The 7,759-nt window shown below is 36.4% G+C and overlaps 1 long non-coding RNA gene across 1 annotated transcript; it reads right to left on the minus strand.

Moving 5' to 3' along the window:
- Positions 1-1,953: 1,953 nt before the first annotated feature.
- LOC110922667 lies at positions 1,954-3,826 on the minus strand. Its single transcript, XR_002583354.2, has 4 exons — positions 3,348-3,826; positions 3,102-3,242; positions 2,307-2,388; positions 1,954-2,234 (listed from the first exon to the last, which is right to left on the minus strand). It is a non-coding gene; the product is annotated as an uncharacterized LOC110922667 (long non-coding RNA).
- Positions 3,827-7,759: the final 3,933 nt, after the last annotated feature.

Raw genomic sequence — 7,759 nt, forward strand, 5'->3', positions numbered from 1 at the left:
TTTCAATAACCGAAAAAAACTGAACCGAACCGATAAGTTACAATAATAGGCCTAGTCCATATAAATTTTAAGTGTTTAATCCAATCTAGTAGAAATTATTAATTTTATTTTTGAATGTTTAGTATTTATAACAAAAAAATTAACATGTTTATTCATAATTGAAATGATTTATTTATTATTCTCTACAATAAATAACAAAATTTAATATAAATATTAAATAATCTTCAAAGTGTTATAAAAGAAAAATGTCTTAATAAAAACTTTGAAGAAACATAAAAATAGATTAGAAGCTTGGGTTTATCTGAACAATATTAATTAAAAGGGTTAAATATAATAACCAAAATGTAAAAATATAAGAAAGATTCTAAAATTTTAAGTTATACTTTTTATTTTTTTAATCTTACACAATTTTGTTCAAAAAACCGAAATAACCCAAAAATCGAACCGAACCGGTGTAAAAACCCAAAAAACCAAAACCGAACCAAACCGTGCACACTAGGGGTATTCAAAACTATCCGTATCCGAAAATCAGATCCGAATTATCCGATATCCGAATCCGAAATATCCGAAAATTCGGATATCCAAATTTTCGGATTCGGATAGTGATTTTAAAAAATTTCAGATATTTTGGATATCCAAACTATCCGAAACATATCCGAAATATCCAACAAGTATCCGAAAATATCTGAAATATCCGAAAATTTATATTCGTATATCCGAAATATCCGGTTCTAAATATAAAAAATAATAAAATAATAAAAATTGGATATTCGGATATCCGATTCACTATCAGATCGAATATCCGAAATTTCAGATATCTGAATTTCGGATATCCGAAATGTTGGATACGGATTCGGATAGTGAAATCTGGTATCTAAAACTTTCGAATATCCGGATTTTCGGATATCCGGTTTTGAACACCCCTAGCTTCGGTGGAGACTTCCTAGGAGGTCACCCACCCTAGAACTACCCCACAAGTGCATATTTATTTGTGGAGTTTAAAACAGCAAGCACACCATTCGCAGTTCAAACCAAACTCACTCCAGATCTTCAAGGAAAACCAGTGAACAAGTCCTTTTACCGCTCCATGATTGGCTATTTGATGTACTTAACTGCTAGTAGGTGTGACATTATGTGGGTCGTCTGCATCTATGCACGTTTTAAAACTAATCCAAAAGAATCTCACGAAAAAAATGGTCAAACAAATAAGCCGCTACTTGAAAGGCACACCAAAGCTTGGTTTTTGGTATCCCAAATATAGTAACATTGATCTTATTGCCTACTATGATTGTGACCTTGCAGGCTGCAAAGTTGACAAAAAGTCTATTTCAGGGGGATGTCAATTTCTGGGAAATCATCTTATTTTGTGGCAGAGTAAAAAGCAGACAACTGTGTCCACCTCTACTGCTCAAGCTGAATACACTGCGGCCTACAGTTGTTCTCACAAGTTCTTTGGATACAAAATCAATTATTGGATTACGGAATCAATTTCATGGAGACACTGATTTTTATCGATAATGAACTGGAATTGTAAAAATCTAATCCACCACTCGAAAACAAAGCATATCGATATTCGGATTCATGTTGTTCGAGATGCCTACGAAAAGGGTTATATTCTAGTGGTGCTGGTGGATACTACGCAACAGAAAGCCGACATCTTTACAAAAGCCTTTGATAAATCTCATATCAACCAGTTGATAACCGGGTTGGAAATAATGAGTTATTACTTTCATTAACATTTGTACGTACTCTATCCATTTATCTTTCCTAAAATGACAAAAAAAGGTTTTCTCAAATAAAAGGTCTTGCAATCCGTGCCCAACCAAAAATATTTTCTGAACATTAATTTTTTTTTTCAATATTGGACATACGAAAATAAAATTTTAGGAGGAAAAAAATTCAGAAAATCAAAAGAAAAATCAGAAAACCTGAAAATTGATGCCTTAAGTCCTATTTGAAAGAAACTAGATTTTTACGTAGCGCCGCGTTGCGGCGCGCTTAACCGAATCGTTATTGATGATACAACAAGTACGTTGTACAGTGTAGCCAACCACCTCTAACAGTGTTGCATATTATAAGTTTAAACTTGATTTTGCAAACTGCCAACTATAATCACCACAATGCTGCTGCTGGTACTGGTTTGAACAAACTGGCACTGCAACTGACTCACAGTTGTTGTCCAAATCGTCTCAGAACTGACACAACTCCGACCCAGCTGTAACTCAATAGTCATCCTGCAAAGCAAACATTCAAAATCTATTATAAGATATAACACCAAGTATTGAAAGTTAAAATCTTAAACATACCCTAACTTGCCGAGAAAAGGGCACTCAATCTAAAATCCGAAACTTCGCGGTTTCCGGAAGCATCTAGAAGCAGATTTTCTGGCTGCAAGAAAAGCAATGTTAGAAAGTGGTGAGACTATTAATAAGTATTAAGAACATTGACTACCTTTAGATCTCTATGATAGACACCTCTACTATGGCAATAATCAACAGCATTAGAAGCTCAATTATAAAAAGGGTTGTTTTGGTTCGGGTCAGAACGGGTTCGGGTTGAAACGGGTCCAGGTCAGAACGGGTTTCGGGTCGGGTCAGTTTTTTTTTTCTTTTTTGTAATGACTAAATTATGCGTTAATCATTCATATGCTTATTATCTACTGAGGGTAAAAGTTAAATAATTTATGATTTTAGACGAAATTTTGAACACTAATATGAGTTACAGGAAGTTGTTTGCAGAGAAGGTTACATAGGCTTTGGATGTATATCAATTTAGTGTTGTAGCTTATGAGCACAGATGGTTTCATGAATACATAAAAACAATATCATTTAGACTAAATTTTTACGAACAAGGTTTATTTCTAAGTCTGAAATGTCTATTTTAACAAACAAACACAACCATTTTATCACTATTTTATGGCCATAACACCTGAAACTGCTACCCTAAGTTGATGAACATGAGAATCAACCTGTTTATAATCAACAATCTTATGTTGACTTTTTTATCAAAAGTCAAAAGAAAGACCATGATAATTAAAGATCTTTAACATCTAATTATGCATTTAAATGTAAATATCTAAGTTGTAACATAAACAAACTTACAGAACAATTGTCAAATTTTGAAGAAACTTTTAAGGGTCTTCAAAGAAAAGGGGCACCACTACAAACACAAAGTTCGGGTTGCTTTTATCTTGCACTTTCTGAAGTTGTGTGAATTGATCATCGAGATGTCCCTAAAACACCCTAAAATCAAACATAAATAAAAAATATTGAAAAAAAATCCTGTTTTCCCACATGAAACTAAAAAAAATGAAATTAGAACATTGTAAAATGGAGAGAACCCCTAACCTTGAATCTTGATGAACACTTGATTAACCATATGGAAATCGCTGTGAGAAGTAGATGACAAACATCTGCAATTGTCACAAAAATCAAAGAAACAATATCGATGATGAAGAACTAAAGATGATGTTCAGTGAATCAGTCTTCTTCACCGTGAATTGAACTATTGAAATCTTAACCCATGTGGTTTCTTCCATTAAACCCCTAATGACCCGGATGACCAGCTATTCTTATTTAATCGACCCAATATGACCCGTAGATGTTAGTTTTTAATTTTTAAATGACCCCCATCTTATCTTTATCTGGATCATAAAAGGGTTTAGTTCCTTTTGCATGTAATTTGAACTCGATTTAGTTCAGTTTGTAAAAAATTAAGATATGATTTCGAAAAGAATCATTCATTAAGATATGATTTCGAAAAGAATCATTCAAAATCAATAAAGAAAGAGGAATCATATTCTATCCAATATTAGACCTTGAAACAGACCTTGTTGAACAAAAAAGAAGTATTCGGAAACAAGGGATATGACCCTCTTGTCTAAATTCTTTTACCCAAAACAACCCATTGTCTAAATTCTTTTTCCCAAATTGACCCATATATTAGCTTTTGGGTCATGATTGCCCCCTCTACCTATCGCTGTCGCAATAATCACGACCTCTATTTCCCTGTATATATTTGAATGTAACTGATGAAGTTAAGCGAAAAGTGATGATACAAATTACGATACATACAACAGAAATCTAATCTATTGAAACCAAAAGAAACTAAACCTTAACCAAGTTTAGGTAACAGACGGCAAAACCTCAACAGACGGTTGCCTCCTTACCTTGTGCTTCTACATTTTATACCTCTTTTCTCCCTTCACAAACATACCAAATCAACCTTTTTATAACTATAACATATAATCAGCAATTGAAAACACGATCATTGTCGTCATTGACCACCTACAACCACCACTTTCACCATCAACCACTTTGATCGCCACCGCTTTCTCAATCATGGTAGTGGAGCTAGATCTTGTTATGGAAGCCGTGACCACTGGCGGTCTGCGGCTATGTAGTCTGCGATGGGTGGTTCTTTCCCCGAAACATCTGTAATGGTGTTTTTGGTATAAATTGAATTACTTGAAGGTTCTTCAACACATGATCAGTTCTCTACATAAATAACCATTTTTAGAGGAAAAAAACTGATTTAGCATCAAATAGATACAATAACACAAAACATAGTCTTAAATTCATTATAGTAATGTGCAAAAAAATGATATTAAAAGGGAAAACTCACCACATTTCCATCAACCTTCACATAAACATTCTATAAACACAAATCACTACACCCAAAAAAGTATTATTTATCAACAAAAATCCCAACTTTATCTAGCAAAGAGAGTAAATACCAGATTTGCGTTAAAACAGGTTGATTGAACTTGCAGAACGAACCGAACTTGCGTGTCCCAGTTAGAATGAAAAGGGAGCAATCTTCCGCATCGGGTCGAGTATTACATGACGCTTTTGGTACCCGTGTATGCCAAGGAAGAGAAACCCTAACGATGGTGGGAAGATAGTGGTGAAGAACACAAACCCTAGAATACCAAATAAATCAAATTAGTTTCGCTCTCTTAGCAAAGATTGCTACAAATCGGAAAAACTACTACCACCATCTCAATTTCTGTCTCTCTTTCTCTATCATTGTATCTTCACTCTCCGGTATCTCTTCACACCGCCTTTACACGCGTTGAAAAAGGGCTTCTATGGAGAAACACACGTGGCCTTCCGTTACTTCAGCCACTAGAGAGACCATCGCGTCGCCGCGAGGGAGGCCGCCGACCCATCTTCACCACCTACGTTCACTTTCTCTCTTGTGTTTCTCTCTCCTCTTTAATATCCCAGATCTCAAAATAACCAATGAAAAGGGACAAAAAAATAGTAAAAAAAAAACGTTATTGAAGAGAATTGAACCAGTGCCTAGCAGGTGAAAACAAAAAACACAAACCACCGAACCAAATACACAAACACAACATTGTATTAAACAAAAATATATATATCCAATACCAGTATTGACTGGCTGAGAAGACAACCAATGGTGTACTGCCATGTGGCATATAATACTGTTCATAAACTTCTGTTTTTAATATATAGGGTAATGATAGAAACGTGATCATTCCTAGTCTGCTTTGAATATTCACTTTATATTGTTTTCCTTTATATTTATAATATTTTAAAAAGTATACATATACATAAACTTCATACTCTTTTCCTCCATTTGTTATAATATTTAAAAAAGATATCTAACTACATAATCTTTTTATAAAAAGACAATTATATAAAAAAAATCAAAGCAAACACAAAGGGTCACTGAAGACTCAAAAACCAGTTGGTCCGAGCTGGTATGAACAGAGCTTCAGATGACCTTGACAGAGACCTGTAAGATCACAAGGAAGAAAACACACAGTTAGCTTCGTCACAGGGGGGGGGGGGGCTCTCTGTAACCAAGCTCGAGCGTGAGAATAAGTATTTATGACGGAGGAATAAGTCAGTGAGAGAGAGAGAGAGAAGAGTTTAGAGAGAGAAAGTAGCGATTACCCCTTGTTGGAGGTCTTGGCGGGGTATTTATACCTTTTGGGTGTGCTGACGTGGCAAGTTAGTTAGGGTCGGACCAGTCGCTGTCAGGTAGTTAAGGCTGTGGGCCCCTAGTTAGTTAGGGAAGATTCTACCGGTTAGTCGTTCCGACTGGAGACACTAGGTCCGGTCAATCCTTTGGCCTAACAATCTGACCTTATTTTTATCGAGTATTCGGTCCGCTCCAAGACGTATTCTCATCAAGTCCCCCTAGTTCGTAGCGTTTGTTTAGTAAAAGCTTCAAACTAAATGGTGGGGCTTTTTAGATTCGGCGCTTTTTTCTGTGGCGGTTTTTATTTTTGAATTTTGAATTTCGGCGGTGATTTTTATTTGGTGACTAGCGGTCGCTTTATCTTTCCTTTAACTGACGTGACGCTTGACTTGCATCACCCATCATGACGTGTCGCCCTCTTATAGGTGGTTTCAAGGCGGTGGAAAAACCTTTATAAATAGAGGAGAAAAAGTCATTTTATTTTTTACTTTTTACCCATTTCATCTTCTCCTTCCGTTCTTCTTTTCTGGACCAGAAACCTTATCAGGTTAGTTTTTTCTCCTGTAGTTATGGCTAACAAGAGTAACTTGTCCAGCTGTTTCAATATTTTAAACTGAAATGGTCTGGAATGGTATGTGAACCAATACTCGATCCCAGCTTCTTTAAACCCTATTCTTCCCGCGAAAGATACGACCATCTATCCTTTCTTCCCCGGGAAAATAGGTGTTTACACCCGAATGTTTGACTATTGTAACTATCGTCTTCCCCTGACGAAGTTTTTAGTCAACGTTCTGATGTTCCATGAGGCTCACCTTTCTCAAATAAACCCTTTTGGCCTTGCCAAGGTTTGTCAGTTTGAGCTTGCCTGTCGTAGCTTGGAGTCCGATCCGGATTTGGATGTGTTCCGGGCTCTTTACAAGTTAAACCGGTCCGGCGATTGGTATACTTTTGAGGTCGGAAGAAGAATGCTTGCTGCTAATCGTGGATTACAACGAGCTTGAAAGATTGGAAAGACCGTTTCTTCTTGGTGGATGATCGGTGCGTTCCAGCCAATATGGCTTGGAGGTTAAAGAGATCCCGCCTTCCTGATCCACTTCCTGAAGGCTTCGAATTCAACAGAAGTTTGTATGCTGCTCTGATCAAGGAAGCCGGCCGCGTCCAAAAGTTTCCGGAACACATTCTAGTCATGGGGAGGATAAGCACGATTTGGTCCGAACCGGAGTATTACCCTACTATTAAATGGAACGGAGAGGGTTAGTTACGTTTTTTTGGCTCGAACGCCATTTTTTGTACATCGTTACATGTTTATGCTGTACGTTTTCTTTATGATCGTATATATATATATATATATATATATATATATATATATATATATATATATATATATATATATATATATATATATATATATATATATATATATATATATATTATGTTTTGCTTGCTTTGTGCAGGTATGGGTTTGAAGGAAGCTTTGAGGCTGAAGTCTTTTGATTCCACCGAGCTTGACATCCGAGCTACAAAGACGCCGAAAGGGGATCCACCGTACCTAACTGTTGTGAAGGTGAACCTTTATTCGATTAGTGAACCTGTTGCTACGACTGGTCAGGGATGTTCGAGCTTGGCTCCCTTAGCACAGGCGGCGAACGTGACCTCAGCTCAAGCAGCTTCAGTTGTGAGCGAAGATAAGGGAAAAAAGACTGGTTCGAACGGGGGGAAGATTCTGGTTCGAAAGTTGTCTAGTATGGTTCGGAGCATCTATCCATTGAAGATGAAGGGGTGAATACTGAAGGTGGTGAGGATGATGCTG

This window comes from Helianthus annuus, chromosome 17 (genome assembly GCF_002127325.2).
Source record: "Helianthus annuus cultivar XRQ/B chromosome 17, HanXRQr2.0-SUNRISE, whole genome shotgun sequence".
Taxonomy (NCBI): domain Eukaryota; kingdom Viridiplantae; phylum Streptophyta; class Magnoliopsida; order Asterales; family Asteraceae; genus Helianthus; species Helianthus annuus.